The sequence below is a fragment of the Cricetulus griseus genome, chromosome 2, assembly GCF_003668045.3.
Source record: "Cricetulus griseus strain 17A/GY chromosome 2, alternate assembly CriGri-PICRH-1.0, whole genome shotgun sequence".
Classification (NCBI taxonomy): domain Eukaryota; kingdom Metazoa; phylum Chordata; class Mammalia; order Rodentia; family Cricetidae; genus Cricetulus; species Cricetulus griseus.
The window spans coordinates 58,749,171-58,769,794 of NC_048595.1; the positions used below are offsets into that span (position 1 = coordinate 58,749,171).

General features: G+C 39.8%; 1 long non-coding RNA gene across 8 annotated transcripts in view; it reads right to left on the reverse strand.

The window, feature by feature from the left end:
• The window catches only part of LOC103160605, a 151,398-nt gene that overhangs the window by 47,224 nt on the left and 83,550 nt on the right, over nucleotides 1–20,624 (reverse strand). For 7 of the 8 annotated variants that reach the window (XR_004768207.1, XR_003482233.2, XR_004768201.1 and 4 more), the window contains 3 exons: nucleotides 13,996–14,149; nucleotides 9,207–9,373; nucleotides 8,733–8,862 (listed from right to left, as the gene is read on the reverse strand). This is a non-coding gene — a long non-coding RNA (uncharacterized LOC103160605). The remainder of the gene's footprint in view (nucleotides 1–8,732; nucleotides 8,863–9,206; nucleotides 9,374–13,995; nucleotides 14,150–20,624) is intronic. The other variant, XR_004768202.1, reaches the window with a different exon arrangement.

Sequence of the window (20,624 nt, forward strand, 5' to 3'; positions counted from 1 at the left end):
AAAGTCATAGGTGAGCATAGGATAATTTTTGACCCAAATATGAGGGAACTTTATAATAAAAACTAAGTCCTTTCAGCATTGGTTGTGCCTGTGCAGATGGGAGGTGACAGCAATCAATGTCCAAAGTTACTCATTTCACATCTAATGCTACACTCACTCCCAAGGTTGTTTAGAGAATGAAAGAATTCCTTCAGGGTGTCACAGCAGTGATAATTCAGTTCATATATTTGTTCAGAAGAATTTTCTATTCTTTCTTTCCAGTGTTTATTTACCCAGAAGTATAACGATAGTCAAGTTGCCCTTCATCCCATCCCAAGTCACAGTAAACATTTTTGAAGGTTGTAAGTTATTCAGAAACTCCCATTCAAAGTGCAGATGGAATCAACGTCTTCCTCCATCATTTACCACCTCTCTTTAATACTGTGGGCCCCGCTGAGTGTTTGCTTATGTTCAGATGATGAAGGTATTTAGCTAATTATGCGACCTCCTTATCTAGTAGAAGAATTTCAGCAAATGAAATCCCATTCTGACAGATCTTCCAGGCAAGGCTGTGTGGTATAGAGCATAGGGCATTGACGTGGAAGTACAGAAGCAGTATGCTGTCTTAGCTAATGTGCTGGCCATATTGTCATGCACACATGTTGCTGGTTTTCTTGTCCCGATAGTTCCTGGCTGCCCTTCAGCCCCAATTAAAGCACACAAACACTATATTAATCACAAAACTGTTGGCTGATGGCTAGGGCTTCTTATTTGCTAGCTCTGACTTAATTATTAACCCATTTCTGTTTAACCTATGTATTGCCAGGAGAAAGCAGCTTACCCGTAGTCCAGCATGTTACTATTTCCGATGCATCATGTTTCTCTGGCCTCCCTCTCCCAGCATTCTCCTCATCCCCTCATCCCACCTATCTTCCTGCCTCTACTGGCTATTGGCCAAACAGTATTTTATTCATCAACCAATAAGAGAAACATATATACAGAAGGACATCCCCCATCACATACATCTCCTTCCTCATGAATGTTCAGGATATTTTTAAGGGGACTCTATTTTTATTTGAACTCAACAGACCAAGTGAAAAAGAAAAAAAAAACTGTATCTAATGATAATTTTTTTCAACCAATAAAATGCATTTATTATAAAAAGCAGTAATTTATATTTGACTATTCCTTTGGCATCCTCAAATGTGTGAAATTTTGTAGCCCCAAAGAGATATAGTAATGTTTGTGTAAGTGAATTGAATATTGGCATATTGTTACATTTAAATATAAACATAGACCCAGTGAAGTAATAATGTCAGATGTTACATAGTGAAGTTGACCTTTAGACAAAACTATCCCCATGGATGTATCCTAATCACATAGTCTCCTAAAAACCTCTTTTGCTGATAGAAGATATAGAAGTCAGAGAGATATATGGTACCAAGGAGAGTCAGAAGGGTTTGAAGGCCACTTCTGTCTTATAGAGACAGTGGGGGCATGAGAAGGAAAGAAAGAATCTTGCCATCCTGGAAGCTTTGAACATGAACCAAATCCAGAAAGGTCAAATCCAGAAAAATAGCTACAGCTCCTAGCCATACACACTCTGTACCCAAACTTCTAGCACAAAGATAGTAAGATAATAGGTGGATAAGGTAAGGTAGGTAAGTTAATAGGTGGGCATTCTAGGCCACTAAGTCTGTGATTGTTACACAGCAACAGAAAACTGATTTTCTGATTCTGACATTATTATCACCACAACTCTGTTATTCAGACTTAATCAACAGAAATACATACCAGAAAAATGATAAAGGAAAATACTTACCTTCTCATTTTTCTTATGCAATTTTGATAAAAAACATTTTCATGTTCCAGCCTTACCCATTTCCTTAGGTTTTGAGCTTACAAACTGGAGCACAGGTTATAAAAAACCAGATTTCTCACTTTCTGATGCTTATGGTTTATTCTAAAGGATTTCAATAAGTATTGTAAGGTTAATTTTGCTGTAACAGTTAAGGACTATTTTAAAAACTTGTAAATAATGAGCTGATAGATTTCTGGGGATTATTTAAGCAAGACAGAGAACAGCTGTGTTTATATAGCTACTCTTCCGCCTGTTGCAAACTGCACACTTTTTCTTTTGAGAATTCTTTCTTCCCTGGAAATTCAAGTACTTCCAAGAAAATCGTCATGATTTTGTGAAGTCTCTGCATCCCTAGGGAATATTAGGTTGGTCCAGAGACTGGTGATTTATTCAGTCTGAGAGGATCCGATCCCCCATTGGAAAATTTTAACTTTTCTCCAGAGAAAGCAGCAATTAACTCATCACTAGTGTTGAAGAATACTGTAGGGTATAGAATTCAGGAAGTATTAGGAGCAATGTTCCTTGCCATGCATAAGGAGACAATCTACAATGAAACAGAAAGGAGGCAAATAGGAAGAAACCTAGAAATGACAGTTGGGAAGAAAACACTGTGCTCTGCCATGCAGCTGCCTCTCACCCTGTCTATGGCTTCATTTCTAGTCATTCCTGACATTCCATAGACCAGCATGTTTCTCCTTTGCCCTAGACCAGTTCAAGGGGGATTCAGACTCTTACAGAGACACAACTCACAATACAATTTTTTTATTTTGTTTTATCTTGAAAACATCATGTTGTGGGGAAAATTTCTAGCCAAGAAATTTTTCCAAGATCTTCCAGGATGCTGGTAATCCATCAGGCTCCCATCTTTACTCTTTTCAGGTCAAAACATGGGCTGTAATGTCAAGTGTGCTCAAGGACTGCTTTTTGCTCACACAAATACAAAACACTGTTTCCCATTTTGGAAATAGACACATGAAGTCATTAAAGATATCCTGAATCTAGAAGCCTATAAAATGTCAGTTGTATATATTATCTGTTTTATATCTAGTGTTGAGTATTTTAATTAGCACTGAAATTGAAAGAGTCAATAAATGTTGCATATTGCTAACCATATTTATCAGGCTTAAAACAAAATAGCAAGACAGAGAAAGATCTATTTTACTGTAAAACCCATTGCTTTTTCCATATGTAGTCATAGCCTTAGAGGAAAAATTATTACAAATTTAAATAAATCAAGTATGGTGAAAAGCAAAAACTGAAACTTTAATTTTTACATTGTGACAGCTGACAGCTTGTAAGAATAGCATCAGGTGTGAACTTGCTCCTCTATGATTAATATTTCACAAATAGAACTATAAGATATTTAGCTTGTAAAAAAAATAAATAAATGGCATCCATCCACCTGACCTTTGTTGAATTTCTTCTCCTTGAACAAGTGACTTTAAAATTCTCTCAACTCCATCTTTAAAATGAGGTTGTGCTAAGTACTGTGGTGAAGAATGCCACCAGATCACTCTGAGCTTAAACAAGCTGTTCACACTGGTCCTTCCTTTTCTGGTGCATCCTTAAATAGGCAGACAGACAGACAGACATATATGTACATATAAATACAAATGACCTAGACCATGAGTCATGGCTTAGATAGGAAGTATGTTCCCAAAACCTCATGCATTAATGAATCCAATCATCAAAATGAGGACTGTAGCAAAACCAGTGACTAATCTGTTGGTGGGTTCATACTTTGATGGTGACATTCCAAGGTGCAGAGACTTTCAGAGATGCTGTCTACGTGGAGGAAGGAGGTCACTGAGGACCTTGCCCTAAGTGCTCCCTCTTTCTCCCTCACTCCCTTCCTCAACCTCTTCCCCTTCCTCCTCCTCCTCCCTCTCATTTCTCTTCTAATCTCCCTCTTTCCGGAGGTTAAGCTTCTCTCCTAGACCACTTTTTCTCTGCTATGACACTCTGCCTTACGGCTGCCGCAGAAAAGAGGCACCAGCCCAAGCATCACCTGAACCGCAAAGATTGTAAACCAAAGACTAAATCTTCCCTTCTTTAAACCTTCTTTCTGGGGATCTGTCATGGCAATGAGAAACCTGACTAACACACCACCCACCATGCTCAGAGATGTTCAGGCCACATGCCCCGGAACAGCAAGATACATAATACAATGGAAACAAACCAGCTAGTACAGTAAGTTGCTGTAAAGATCACCCAACTGGATATGATTTGGTGACATCAATGAATAAACTGCAGTTGCCCATGTGAAAACTAGTGAGTCTCAAAATAAACTTTCAATCAATTAAGTTCGAGAAGCATTTAGGCGACAGGATTTCACTTAACATCAACAACGAAAACAAGCACCGAGAAGGGTTTGTCCTGGAACTCATACACAGGTGGAAAACTTGGCAACACGGTCACAGTCTGAACAAAACTCAAGACAGAAGTTGGTTCCAGAGCTAGGAAGGGAAACAAGGCCAGGCAGAAGGCACACAAAGGCACTGAAGGACTGATTAAAAGAAAAAGTTTTCTTTAAGATAGAGCTATGAGTAGGGTGTTTATTTTCTGCTTTTCCTACAAAATACACATATATTTAAGCCCCTATATGAGGTGACTTCAAAACAGAATTAATACTTACAGTAACTAAATGCCATATTTTGAGAAAGTAAGATTGACAAGAGTGTCTAGCATATTCTAAGCTCTTTGATTAAAGATGGGAGGCATAGTGGTCGAGTCATGGCATGCAGACATTAGAAGAAGAAATTAGAAAGCACATCTCTGTCTGTTTACACTGTCATGTTCTGAGACTTCTGCAAGTTATTTTTACACACAGAATCCCCAGTCTTGTTACAGAGTCCATCCTGGTGTGTATCAAGCTTTCTTTAATCATTCAAGGGACAGTATAGGAAAGGATACTTGGGTCCTCAGTCACAGCTAAAATTCTACTTGGTCAAACACCAGGCACCAGCGGAGATCTACAACAAAGAATATAATGTGCTCCATTGTGTAATACCAGAGGATGTAGAGCAGCCAACCTCCAAGGAAAAAATTGTAGCTATGTCTCAGTAGGTAAAGTAACAGACCAGATCAAATGCCTAATTCAACATATCCTGAAAATACAGGAATATAGTACTTTAATATTCCTTCACTCGGTGCTTTACTTAGAATGAAAGAAGGAAGATTTGCAGAAGTCAGTTCACTTATCATAAGAAAAAAAGGAGTTGGCGGTGAATGGAGGGTTTAAGTACAGAAGCTATAGAAATTGCTCAGCAATTGGCTTCGACCAGATAAAGCAGAAGGGATGGTGGATGGGAGTGGAAGGGAAAGTGGGCAAGATAAGCATGGGAGTTCCCTCACTAAATTACCCTTCCAGGATAGCCAGTGGAGCGCTCCAGTCATGAAGGCAGAACAGACCACTTCTGGGTGATACATTAAATGGACACCTTTTGGGCCAAGCTCCTGGGAACAATAAAAACCTGACTAACACTGAAAAAAAAACCGTAACCCACTCTCACCTCAATCTAATATATTTTATGGGCATACATTTCTTCTCTTACTTAATTATTCTGTTCTTGAATCATATTATCCCTGGACAATCTAAGGCTCAGTATACAATATCTCTCAGTAAGTACTCAGAGAAAACTCATTAGGCATAAAGGGGTTGGGAAATCGATGGAAATTATATAAATAAATTCTATTTAACCTATTGAACCAAGAGAGACAACTATTTATTCAAAAGAAAAATGGGCCAGCCAGAACCGTCTCTGTACGTACTAATCCCCACAACCCTTATTTCACAAGAACAATTAAATAACATCTTGGAAAGAATCTTGATTTCAGGCTCTTATCAGCTTGAGCCAGCTGATAGAGAAAGTGGGGCTTAGGGGTGAACTCTTGAACCGGGAAAGAACTCCTGCAAAGTTTCTGTCAGGTGATAGGACCTGAAAAGGTGTTTCCATTCCTTGGATTATCTTTATGACTGACAAATGATTGCCTCTTATTTGCTCTGTATGCTTGGAAACTAGTTATATTGTTGAGACTGTCACAAACAAGAGATTTCCTTCTTAGGGGAAAAAAAGTTGATCTCCCCGGTATAAGGTTTAATTAAAGGAAGAAAAGTTTAGATTATCAGCTATGTTTTTCCTGTTCCCCCCTCCTTTTGCCTAACTTCCAGAGAGTTTAGGATCCTCTTTAACAAGTAGAAGGTCTTCTGAGGGCCACATGGTGGGGAATGCCTTTAATCCCAGCACTTGGGAGGCAGAGGCAGGAATATCTCCATGAGGTTAGCTCAATTCCTGATCTACAGAGTTCCAGATCAGCCAGGGCTACATAGTGGGACCCTGTTGAAGAAGGTGGAAAGAAACACAGAGGGATACTCCCTGAGCCAAGACACACCGGGGGCGGGGGGGAGGCCTAGGCCCTATCCCAAAGGACATGACAGACTCTAAAGATCCGCTATGGAAGGCTTCACCCTCCCTGGGGAGCAGAAAGGATGTGTGTGATAGGCAGGGTTTTAGTTTGGGGGGTCGAAGGGGAGGAGGGGAGGGAGAGGGAACTGGGATTGGCAAGTAAAACAATCTTGTTTCTAATTCAAATAAAAATGGAAAAAAGAAGGTGGAAGAAGAGGAGAAAGAAGAAGAAAAGGAAAAGAGAAGGAAGAGGATGAAGGAAGAAGAGAAAGAGGAGGAAGTGGGAGGAGGGGCAGAAGGAGGAGAGAAGAACCATGCTAAATAAAACCTAGGCTTTCCTCTAGCATTTATATCCTAGTCTGTTGTTTCTCCACAGTATTGGTGAGAGCCACAACAAGAAGGTGTAACCTCATAAGTCATTCACTTGTCACCATTCATTCATTAAGTGGCTTTCATTAGAAATGTCCAATTAGATTTAATTCCTTTGTGGATTCCTAAATCTGGAATCTGTTCAGTTTTTTCTTTCTCCTTTGTACAAGAAAAAGCTGAGTTGTGATTGAGGCATAGTTTATTATTTCCCTAAAAGAATAATTTGATGTGCAAAGTCAAGTTCCAGTTTCTAAAGGCTTGAGTCCCACAGGCCTGTGACCAAGCTCTGTGGTTTGCTTTGTTATAGCTTGACTAGACCATAATTGCATAGATTGTCAATGCAAAAGGCTGACTCAATACCTATAAATCACCAAGCAATATGCATGAACAAATAAACAATTAGAATAAAACTCCCTGCTCAAATAATTTATTATCAGGAACACTGGATTATAGTGAGCACAGCACCCACTATACCTAGAGGAAATACTTAATAAACAAAATATTCATCTCCATAGCACAATGGGGCAAGCAGTGATTTATTCAAAATGTGTTATCAGAACAAAGAAAAGTTACTTTTCAGATTAATCACAAATTAAAGAAGACAGGATAAGGAGAAAGGACAGAAACATATAACAGGGATCACGTCTCTCAGACAGTTACAGAAACTTTTTTCTCACATTTTTTAAATTTAAATTAGAAACAAGATTGTTTTACATGTCAATCCCAGTTCCCTCTCCCTCCCCTTCTCCCCTGCCCCCCACTAACACCCTACCTATCCCATACCCTTTCTGCTCCCCAGGGAGGGTGAGGCCTTCCATGGGGTGGGGGGGGTCTTCAGAGTCATCATGTCCTTTAGGATAGGGCCTAGGCCCTCCCCGATGTGTCTAAGATGAGAAAGTATCCCTCTATGTGGAATGAGCTCCCAAAGTCCATTCCTATACTAGGGATAGTACTGATCTACTATAAGAGGTCCCATAGATTTCTGAGGCCTCCTCACTGACACCCACATTCATGAGGTCTGAATCAGTTCCATGCTGTTTTCCCAGCTATCAGTCTGAGGACCAAGAGCTCCCCCTTGTTCAGAATCTTTTTTAACATTTGAAATTACCTGAGTTCAAGTAATTTGAAAAGATATATCATCTTAGTCAGAAAACCTAGATACTCCTGGTTTTTGGTTGAGTTCCTTGCTCATTTTAAACTTTCTCATTGATGGTTGTTTTATTTCTTAGACATTGACCTACCAATAAATAAACCCCTCCATCTGAGCTATGGAACGCCTTACTGAACAGCACACATCGCTGCTTTGTCCTACCAAGTGCATATTATGGTCCAAAAGAAGTTCACTAAGAAACGAAAGATGTCATGTGGAACTCGTCCCTAGATGCCCAAAGACCATTTCATGCTACCAATCTCTGGCAGTATTTGGAGACTATAATATCCAGTTGGTCATCTGCTACAAACAGCAGGTGCAGCTGGAAGACTGGGTGGAGGATGTCAGAGCAGGAGAAAGCCGTGTTATGTCATCCTCCCAAGGCCCTTAATGTGGAAGGAACAGTCTTTCTCTCTCTCTCTCTCTCTCTCTCTCTCTCTCTCTCTCTCTCTCTCTCTCTCTCTCTCTCTCACACACACACACACACACACACACACACACACGTTGTAATCCCCACTACAACAAGGACGTGGGGTGTGGGAAAGGAAGTCCAGCAAGCACGAATTTGAAAGCTAGATTTACAAGGTAAGAGATCTGAGAGCTTCAAGTGGGGAGGGTTTCCAGCATTTCAGAGAAATCTGTTTTGTTTGTTTTTAGTCTAGACTGAGAGTACAAATGCCTAGGAAATATGCTTGAGGCCAGAAGATATCCCACGGTTGTTTTCTTCTTCCATGTAGAGCCCTGGGTTATGTGTACATGGCAGTGCTTACACCCAAGAGTTCACGTGGCTACAATGGTGCCTCTCATGCTTTCTGTGTCCAATCAGCAATCTAGGCGATTGCCACTACTTTCGGTGAATGTCCTTTCTCATCCTCCATACTACTGGTTGCCATTTAGCTGCTGGCAGTCTCTGAACTATTTCCAGTATTACTTTCTGGAGAGCAAGTTTGACCACAGGCTTACTTACCCTGCTGAAATTGCTTAGTGGCTTCTGATAAACATTCAGCTGAAATGTAGGCTTATTCTTGTATGGGTTCTGACTTTCTAAAATCATTATCTTGATTCAGATCCTGTCTTTGAAGAACAAATCACATCATCTGCAGGGAAATGGGTAGAACTGGAAGTTATATTACAGAAATCACCCAAACCCAGGAACACAAATATCACATTTTCCCTCATATGTGGAACACAGATTTTGCATGCATTTTTTAAATTGTCCTGTATTTGCTACCTATCAACTTGGGGAAATTATTTAACCTCTTTGATCCTGAAGTTCCTCATCTAACAGAAAGAATAATAATAATCCTTTATCAGTTTACTCTTAAGATTCGGTGACAGACTCTCCAAATAATTGAGAACTATGCCTAGGCCACAGTAACTCTGAAGTATTATTGTTTGACCAACTTATTATCATTAGCTACAAAAGTGTACCACAACTTACCCTTCACCCTCTCCAACTGTTTATCTTGCTTCTGGCCCATCAATAGCCTCTTGTATGTGAGTTGAGATTTGTGCCAGCCTGATATACCAAGAGACTCGTATACTTTACTTGATCGTTGACAGCTCTAAAATACCAGTCCTGGTGTCTTCACTTTCTAGATAGGGAAACTAAGAGTCAAAAAAGTGAAGCAAGCTGGTGTAAGGAACTGAACTTGTAAATAACATAGCACGAACTGGAACCAGTGCCCAATACTCCAGATATATTCTCACAACTATATTTCACCTTTATGCCAGCCAATTTCCTAAATATTTTCATTAAAGCATTTTTAGTCACACACGCTTTTCCTGGACCTTGGAGCCTCTACATTCAGAATCTATGCCCTTCCTGAACCTAGAAATGACTTTACAAGCACCTCAGCTAACTAATTCTAACACATGCAAGGTTATACAAGGCCAAATCTCGGTTATAAATGGTAATACAGCTCTGTCTGGCTCACTCTTTTGAAACTGCACTCTAGGCGGCCTACATTGCCATATAATAAGTAATGCTACCTGGAGGTGCCATGCTTGAGGGGACAGTAAAGAGATCACACCAAGATAGGGAGGCATGAAGAGGCCCTGCTGCTCAGATGTCCTATAGGCAACCCCAAGTGGCATGGAATAGAGAGGAGCTATCTCAACCAAAACCACCCACACTGCAAAATTCATGAGTCATGCATATGATCCTTGTTATTTAAGCCAGTAAATGTTAGGCTGTTTAGTTTTTCCATAACAAAATTCAGAAAGGCTGTAGAAATTTCTAATACCAATTAATCACTTTCATTTCACCTGATGACAGATTTGCCATAGTCTTCACCTGGACAGTCACCTCTACCTTCAAGTCATCACCAGCTAGCATACACAAACTGTCACTTAAAGAGGTATGAGCTGAGCTAAATCACTGGAGATGTCACAAAGTCAATCATCTTTCCTTAAATGTATAACCAGGTACTTGAGAGCTCAGATATGAAGTCAAACTTTCTACATTTATTCCTTGGTTTTTATTAAGTTCTTCTACTCAGTCTGACTAGACTTGTGTTTCCTTCAACAGGAGTTCCAGTGAAACTTCCATTTCAACCACAATGCAGAGATGTACATACAAATCCTAGGAAGCTCTCAGTTTTGTATTAATTGCTTTCACGTTAAAGTGATGAAATAGAAACAGGGGTAACATGAAGCAGAAGGATTTGTTTCAGCTCATGGTTTCAGAAAATTTGGTCCATCATGGCAGGAAAGGCATGACAAAGCACTCAGCTCATGTCACAGCAGGCACAAAGAGCAACAGAAGACTACCAGGAAGAATATCCCAAAACCTACAGGATCTCCCAAAAATTACACCACCAATTGGAGACACATTTCAGATTCAAACTGTAACAGTATCTAGCAGGAGTTTTGGCTGTATTGCGATATATATTGGAACACTGATTATATTTCATAACAAATATTTATTTCTGTTTCCTCATGTGAACTATTAACCTTTTTGAAGAAAAGCAGCAATATATCCCTAACACCCAATGCTTAGAATGTGAAGAAATATCATTTTGGGTGAATAAACAAGTAGGTGAGGGGTTCTGAATAAACAATTCATACTTGTGGGAGACATCAAATGGAAGAGATCTCAAGCTCATGAGGAATTTAGTGTTGGTCCACATCCTATCCAATTCTTATCTCTTTCTTAGTGATGCTGCCATGCTGCCATAGGCATCGTTTGGGGGCTGCTTCATCCACAAAGCCACACAGCTTTGTTAGGCATCTTCACTTGGGCAAATGACAGTCCAAATCAGATGGCAGGACTGTAAGGAAAGCCACTGCCAAAAGTCTCATATAGATCCCTTTTCTCCTTCTAGCCATTTTACAACATGTCATCTAGATGCCCAACCTTGCCAAACAAAATCTAGTTAATCTTTACAGTGCCATTCCCCTTTATGGACTGTATGATAGGGCAGTGCCATATGGTGAAAGTACTATTGAAAGGACTCTGCTCTTACCTGATGAGCAGGTTTGCATTGCACTAAGAAAATAATTTGCCTCTTGCATCATCCATTGTATTTCCCTTGTGGTTTCTGCTGAATGGAAAACACATTCAAAGAAATACTGCAAAGCAATACCACCACTATTAATGAGATGAGTAAGAAGTTCTACAATTAATTTTTACTGCAATGTAGAACATAGACATGTGCCTATGTATGCATGAATTCTCATGATGAGAGGTGACACTCTTGGGATATTCCTGATGAGTTGCAATAAGCATCAGTGGAGCCCACTGCTATTGCAGGACGGCAGTACCATTCGAGGACATCTTGATCTCAAAATACAGAAAATTCCAGTGCACCAATCAGTTAGTCCTTCAATATGCTCTCTTGCTTTGGCTGATTAAAATGCAGCAGGTTAGCCTTAGAAGGAAATGTGGAATTTATCTCATTGTTGCTGTGATTACAGGTTGTGTGTTTATTATAGCTTTAATCATGTCTACATTCTTTCTCAGAAGGAGCTGTTTGAAGCCTGCAGAATGCTGAGGTTTGGACACATTTCTGAGGTATGCCACCACAGTTTCTGATTGGGCAGCCACTCTCAGACCATGTAGGCCTTATGCTGTTGACTCACTAGAGGGCTGCAACTTGGGAGCTTGATGTCAGCATGCAAGAATGTCAGGCTGCTCTCTCTGGCAACCACGCTCCTGCCCCCCTCAACTCCTTGCTCAACCCAAGGCTGCCTAGGTTTACACTCTGGCCAATCTCCTGCCTGAGCTTTTCACTGCTCTGGTTATCATGCTTCAGCAAAACAGAAACAAAAGCAAAGGGACGAACAAAAAATCTAGATGTTTGTTGGCAACCCTAAACTCTGGTTGTGATGGAGATTTGTGAGACTGGGTTTGGTTGTCTGTGTAGCCCTCTGCAACACACACACACACACACACACACACACACACACACACACACACACACACACACACACACTTTTTCCCAAAAGGAAACACTAGAATGCAGCGTGTAATCTGTCAGCAGGCATAGCACGATTTCTAAATTATGGAGGCATTATATGCTACTTTACTCCTAGTTACTTGATTTGCTTCAAATTCTCCTAACTCTGACTATTTCGCCTTCAATTGGACTTAGGACTGTCTCTGAGGTGTTTTACAGTTCCATGATCTGAAATAACTAGGAGATTTTTTTTTAGGGGAGTGGCTTCCTGGAGCTCATGGGGCATGACAGAGATGCCAGACAGCTTGAAGCCTGGCTCAACAAGTGACTACTTTTGAGCACTATCTAATTTCCTATCCTCTGTCTTCAGCATCAGCCTTCATTTAACAGAAAAGTGTCGTGTGTCTGTGTTCATTAGCGTGCCCGGGTTCACTGAGTCTTTTCAATGGTTGTTGTGATTTTAGGCAACTGAAAGCAATAAACCTATTAAAAGATCCTCGGATCCAGGTAGATTCACAGGCAAGGTAAAGCAATCGATCATATGATATATTAAGCAAATGTAGAATTGGTGATTTGGAGGAACTAAGTATTCCCTAAAATGTGTGTAGGTACAAATACTAAGGTTGTTTGATTCTCTTAGCAAACCAGGTTGAGATAAAATTGCCCTCTTGGATCCTGTCTTCATTTCATTTTTTTTTTTTTTTTACCCTGATGAATGGCTACAACTTCAATTCCTCATCTGTCTCTGTGCCCTCCAAGATTATCCAGTTTGGCTAATGCAGTGAGTAAATCTCCCCCCAAAATATTCCTCCTAACCTTCCAAACTTAATAATGTGACTTTTATGGAAAAATATCCTTAAAAATTAGCTCAATATGAATTAACTTAACTCAGTGGTCCAGGTAGGCAAGAAGTCCAAGAATAAGTGTCCTAGTAGAATCATACAGAGAAAAGACTAAGGGACAAGAGGAGATGGCAGACGCTGCAGAGGTAACTTCCAGACAAAATCTTTCTGAAGACACTGGAAGTTTCAGCAAATTCCCCCACATAGCCTCTGTGAGGGACAAGGTCCTGCTGACATCCTAACTGAATTTCTCACCCATAAAACTGTATGTTGATTTCTGTTGCCCGAAGGCCATGGAGCTTGTAACCACTGGATGGTAGGCAGAGAAACACTCAGTTGCAAACTCTATGCCATATGAGGAATAATGCATGCAATGCAGTTCTGGGTGAGAAAACGCTAGTTGTAATGTCCTTTATTAAAGTTCATGAGTTAGCGAGACATGGTACTTCATGCCTTCAATCCCAGCATTCAGGAGACGCAGTCAGGGTAGCCAATAATTACAAGGCCAATCTGAACTAACTTGTAAGTTCTGGCCATACTGAGCTACATAGCAAGTCCTTATCTCTTTTGCTCAAAAGAAAATAATTAATATTCAGTTTGAAAACTGACATCTTAAAAGGTAAGAAAATACTAGCACTTCAGCAAAAGAGAGATGCTAATACCCTATCAGAAAGAAGTACTTATCATTCCTGTTCATCTCACTGATACTGTTGATGACATAGCTCAGTCTGGACAAATCTCGCCTGTTTTACTGAATTTTACTCTAAGTTTCTTGCATTTTAAGTGTTGACTCAAATACAAACAGGCAAAGGGCACTCTGTGGACATGACCAAACATTTCTAAGTTCTGAGATGCAACCACAGTGGCCAGCTGTGGTTTATGAAACAACTGACCCTTTAAAAAATACTAAAGATGTGCACGACAGCCAAGAATGAAGGCCTGCTCTCCTCCCCCAAGCCCCCAGTTACTTACAGTCACCATCACTTACCCTAAGGGCAGAGAGAAGGGCTTTGTTGGAGCCTGAAGTAGTGATCTCCTTCATCTTCCTTAGTATCTCCTCTTTCTTTTCTATGATGATTTAATTTGCACTCCATCCATTTAAAAAATATCCAGGCGGTATGTGTGTAGGGGGAGGGGGATTCCTTTAGAAGAAAAGGAAACAGTTTTTCACCAGGGAGAACTGAAAACCCAATCATTTTTCTGATCTTTCATCATAATCATTAACACACATTTACTAAAAAGGGCAAATATTTCAGGTAAAATATAAGCTATAAACTGAGAAAAAAAACTTTAAAACTGGCACTGTCTCCTCCAGCTCTCAATTTCAGCTTAAGAGTTCCGTGGAGATTTTAAAGTAATACGTAACCCAGTGAAATGGACTTTTACTGTCTGTTTATGAAGGTGGCTAAGAATATGCAAGATTATGAAAATTGTTCAAAAGCCAAGATTCATATGGCAGCTGTTAGAGAAGACCACAATGAAGGGGGACACACCAATTTTTTGTCATGGAAATAGCCTGCAAAAAAGAGATTCCCTTGAAGGCTCCCTCTGAACATTAGAGGGATTTAAAATAATTTCAGGAATATAGAGAGAAATGGGCCTTCTTAATAATGTACTATTATCCTCAAATGGAAATTAAGACTACAAAACTCTAATTCAATAATAAAATGACAAACAACCCAATTTTTTTATTTTTTAAGATTTATTTATTTATCATGTATACAGTGCATTCCAGAAGAGGGCACCAGATCACATTACAGATGGTTGTGAGCCACCATGTGTTTGCTGGGAATTGAATTCAGAACCTCTGGAAGAACAGTCAGTGCTCTGTTCTAACCCCTGAGGCATCTCTCCAGCCCCACAACCCAATTTTTTAAATGTGCAAAAGGTTTAAACAGATGTTTTACCAGAGAAGATAATGAATGGCTAATAAACAGATGTTTTACCAGAGAAGATAATGAATGGCTAATAAACATTGAAAACACACTGGGCATCAATATTCATCAGGAAAATGCCCATGAAGCCACTTGAGTCTGTCAGAAGCAAGCAAACAAACAAACAAACAAAAAACAGACACCTGTTGGCAAGAATTCGAAGTGGAGACCCTCACACAGTTTTCATTGGAGTATAAAATGACATAGGCACTTAGAAAATCAGTTTGACATTTCCATAAATAGTCAAATAGTGGTTATCTGTGTAACAGTCTACTCTATGAGGTCCACCTAAGAGGGGAAAAATACATTCACACAAAGACATAAGCAGGAATGTTTAGCAGAATTACTCATCACAGGCAAGTGGTAGGGAAAGCTAGAATGTCCTTCAACCACTGAGTGGAAAAGTAAAACATGGCATATGGCTTTCCCACACACTACTTATTATCTGCAGAGAGACTGAAGCAGATACCATTTATAGGCCTGAAAAACATACTAAAGCGATGATGACTCCTTCTATATAAGATATTCTATGCAAAATTCCTTCTATGTAATATATAAAATGTAAAGCCATTTACAAAACACGTTAGTGGTTCCCTGGGGCTTGGGGTGAAAACAGGCATGAAGCGCATTAGGATGATAAAACTGGTCCCAAATGATTGTGATGCTGGTTACACTAAGTGTATTTACTAAAACTCACGGCACTGTGCTCTTAGAGCAGTGCTTCTCAACCTTCCTAATGCTTCGACCCTTTTAAACAGTCCTTCATGTGGTGGTAACCCCCCAATCATAAAATTATTTTTGTTACTACTTCATAACTGTAATTTTGCTACTGCTACAAATCATAATGTGACTTTGAGGCCAGAGTGGTCTACATAGCAAGTTCCAGGACAGCTAGAGCTATATAATAGAGACCCTGCCTCAAAAAAAAAAAAAAAAAAAAAACAAGCAATTAAAAAAATTTGACATAACACTCATTCAAACAATCTTTCAATATCAAACATGAATCCTTTTATCCATAGCCATCTATCCTGCCAATTTCCCGGAGTTCTAGATTTTCATTCCCTTTTATTTATCTACTTAAACAGTCTTCCATTGCTTCAGGGTAAAGTCTAACTAAATTTCACAAGCCCTTTTCCCCATTTCTTGTCTCATTTCTCTCTACAGCTCTGTGCTCTGAGCATGCTAAACTACTGGCTAGTCCTCAGAAACGGAGGGCTCTCTTAGCACTTGGTGCTTTTGTACATGCTGTTCCTGCTGCTAGGAATGCACTTAAACCCCTGTTCTGCTGGCTAAATACCATTTGTCCTCAAAGACCCATCTCTGGGAAAACTGCCACAACCTTCCCCAGTTTAAAGAAACGTCCTTTCTGAATGCCAGGCTGTCTGTGCTTAACTCTATCAAGAGTGTTTCTTGCTGCTATTTGGCCTCTTTGCCTTCTTGCCTGTCTTCTTCACTAGCATGCCTTTCTCACTTGAGACGGCATTGTCACAGTGCCTGGTAGGTACATGGGAAGCAGTCGACTCTGCAAATCAAACGTGTCCTTTGGCCTCTGGGTGTAATCAACACATCCTGCTATGACAGGTGTGGTCAGCACAGTACACGAGAAAGGACCCTGGCTCAGAAGTGAGAAAGATGCCAGTCATGGGCTCTGATAAGACTGCCTCTCTGATCTTAGAAAGCTCAGTTTCCAATACTTGGTTTTCTCTTGTAAAAAAATGTGATCATTATTGCCCATTTGGAAGGGCTGCTGAAGGGACTGAAATGGTGAGAGCATATATAGTCATTGGTAGGGTTGGTACTGTAAGCATGGCAGCTTTGGAAGCACTGTTCCAGCAGTGTCTGGAACATCTACTGAAGAAAGGATTGTGCGTCCCTGGAAGCAAACACGCTACTGATCAGGTTGCAATTATCAAGTGGAGCTTATTTTTCTATTTTTGCTTTATTTTTGAAAAGGTTTGATACACTATGCCTCAAAAACCAGGTAACAAAAGATTCATACCCCTAATTCTGACTCACAACCTTAGTCTTCACCAACCTCTGTGGGTAATCACCTTCGATAAGATTCTTTCCCTCCTTCCAATGTTTCAGTTTTAAATACTAACAGTTATAAAGACATTATCTTGTTCTCTTCTTTAACATAAAATGGACACTGCTATGTCTATATTGTTGGGAATGTTGTTGTCATTGTTTTATCATAATATTTAAATAGAGCGGACCTTCTAAGTTTGTCCAGGATCTTAATCAAGGACACAAGAGCGTGGGAAAGGGGATTTTATTCTGGGCCTCAGATCTCAACTTTGAACTGTAAGTGAGAAGTGGACGCTTGACCCACAGCCTCAGCTCTTTCAGAAGGGAACCACAAAGAGGCTGCATGACTGAAATGGTGAAAGTCAGTCTGAATGCTATTACGGGCCACAGGCAACAACCAGCAAGCACATAAAAAGGTCTGTTGCCTTGACTGAGGTCAGAGTGCTGCACAGAGCTCCGGCACATGAACAGGGAGTCCTCAGCACTACTGCTTCCTACCTGGCTCTCATCTTAAGAATAGCATGTTCTTGGGGAGCCTTCAGCTATAAAAGAACTATGCTTAGAATTGTAATCAAGCTCCATTTGAGGGCTGCATTTCATTAAGGTACACCTTCATTCATTTATAATCACAGAAATCTAGAATTGATATTACAACAAGGTCATTTTGGCTTAGGAAATAGATTTTTTTTCTTTTAGTTTGTCCACAGACCGTAAATGATAAAGTTACAAGCATTGAGTTATTAAAGGCTTGGTACTGTGTGGATTTTGGAATAACAGACCTGTATTTTGTGGGCAAGTGTGACTATGGCCCAGGTTACTATTATCCTCTCTCCTTGGCTTTGATTGTTTTTCCTCAGACAGTCCTGAGTCAGTTACCTGAAGCCTTTGAACCTTTGCATGTATAACTTTAGTTAATAGCCACACACCACTCACAAATCTCTGCCATTGCTTTTATTAAAGATCTTCACATGAACCAGGTACCGGAGTCTGGGGGAAATCCAATGGGCTGGCCAAGCAGAGGCAGCAGATTCACTCCCAGAAAATTACTGTCACCCCAATTCAACTTGTCATGCACACATATGTCAGAAGGAGAACGGATGGGTGTGCAGTTCTGGACTTTGAGCATAAGAACGGCAGACTGTCCCATTTTGCTTCCTTAAACATCTAGTTCAGGCACTCAAATATCCTTGGAAGTGTTTATACTTTATCACCTCTGGAGTTAATTCATTCTATGATTTCCTCTAAGCAGTTTTTCTTTCTGTATTCTAGCCATTCCAGGCTACTTTTAGCATGTACCCCAAAAGCTGGTGGATACTTCTATGTTTATAGAACCAATTGCCTCTGTGGTTTTTCTCTACTGTCCCCTTGACTTTTGTGATTATGGCTGAACAGTCCTGAGTCTAATGAGGCAGCTTCTAGGTCTTTTTCTTTAACTGCCCTGAAGATCTTTTTCCAAACTATCTTGAAGAAATCTTGCAGGGGTCAAAAACACACATACATACATTTCCTATTGTTATGCCAATAAAAGGTACCCTATTTTCTAGTGATGATCATGATTTGTGTTTTAATTAAAAGTAATTGTTTCAAGTCAGGATCTCTGCAGTGATCTTTCAGCCTTCCTCTTTTGGTAAACAAGAGTTCAGTGGCAATGGAATTACCTCTCCTTCTCCAGGTTGTCTTCCCCCTCTGCTGTGATTAGGAGCACTCTCCCTTATCTACAAAGGTTTCTTCCAAAACTGGCTACCAGCCTCCCATCTTATAAGACAGGGCACAACTCACTGCTTTCACTAAGAATGATATTAAAATTAGAAACACATCTTTCAGTTCCCCCTGAAATTAACCCTTGAATGTTTTGCACCTAATTTCTACCCTCAGTGTTTAATGATATTTGCAGAGTGCTTAAGTGTGGAAAGCACCGTTTTAAGTGAACTATACTATTCATAGTCATATAAGTCTCAAAAAAATCCCTTTGACATCCACACTACATTGCTCTTATCTTACAAATTAATCAACAGTGCCACAGTGCAGTTTATTAATTTGCCATAAGCCATAAAGTTTTATGACTAAAAGCTCTGCCTAAAACTTGCGTTTGATGGAGAAGGGAGAAAACTAATTGCCTTCAAAGTTACCCTAGCTAGAGTTAGAAGCCTGCCCTAATAAGAGCTTTTTCCACCATCAGCAATGTGACTTTGGGTGAAGGTTCAAGCTCCTGAAGCCCAGAATTAAATAGCTGTAATATGAAGGCAGAAACAGGGCTTCTTGCATAAAGCAAATACAGCCATGAATGTGAAGTACTTGGCTGACTGACAGCACATAACAAATGTTCTCTTTCCAACCAGCTAGTCCTCTACTTTTAGGTCATCACAGCCATCAAAGAGCCCTTCCTGAAAGCCATAGGGTTTGCTTTCCAGCTCAGTCCTGCGGCAGCTGTATGAACTGAGCTCCTGTTCTCTATCAATCATAAAGCCCCTGTTGGGATTAAATGAGATCATATTTGAAAAGCAATTAGAACAGAGCCTGATATATGGTAAATACTCAATAAACGACAGCAACTATGACAATGTTGATAAAAAGGAAGACGATGGAGTCATGGAGGCATTATAATGTTTCAGCTCAATTTTCTCTTCCCCCATCAAAAAAGGAAGAAAAACCAACAGCTTTCCAGGACCATAGAGATGGGAAAGCTATTCACAACTCTGAGTGAGAAAAATGGTTAAGTCTCCAAACTGTACCCCTAAGACAATGGTTTCAGTCATCTAATGTGTGAGTCAACCTGGGACCTACTGAAATTTCAGGTAACAAGGAAAGGGATGTAGCTCAGAGACTCAGAAGTCTAGCCCTTAAACCAATTCTCAGGTATGTTTAAGTTGGTTGCCCCAGGACCACACTAAGACACACTATGTTTACTGAACTGAACCAAGATGACTTGTGAAAATCAAGATGAAAGCATTAGTGAAATTTAAGGTTGGCTTTTGCTTTAAGGAGATTTTTATGAGAGAGTATTTGCCATTGCTCACGAATTCAAAGCATTTGTGCAAATAGCACACAGCATAACCATTGAGAATACAATCAACAATAGAAGATATTCTTTTGAATTACATGTGTACACACAGACATGGATGTGTATGTATTATATTCTCATGAGGACACTGATCACGGTGACTTGGAGTTTTCTTAAAAAGAACTTTATTATTATCACCTCATCCAGCGTATTTTTAACCCCTGACCCTTGCAATGCTATGTGTGCATGGTCACATCAGATATTTTTGATCATTAAATAAGAGAAAATGATTTTGTGTTTTCTGTAACCCAGAGGGGCCCATCTTGTTTTGTGAAAATTACACTCCCACATATTCATAAAGAATGCCTTAATGCATATTGCACAAAACTCAACTAACATCTTCAACGTTAGTAGAGAAAATGTATGCACAGATGACCCATTCCTTCAGCTAAGCAGCTAAAGGAGTTCACAGGCCACAAACAAAGGCAATGTTATAATTTAATTGCCTGAATCAGTGTAACATACCCATCTGTTTGCTTTCAAAAAAGCAACTTTCAAGGATAAAAATAATAACATTTTCGTATTTCATTTGTGCTACTATGAATTCATGGTATTACTAAGAGATTAAATCTAAAACCCTTCCAGACACAAAAT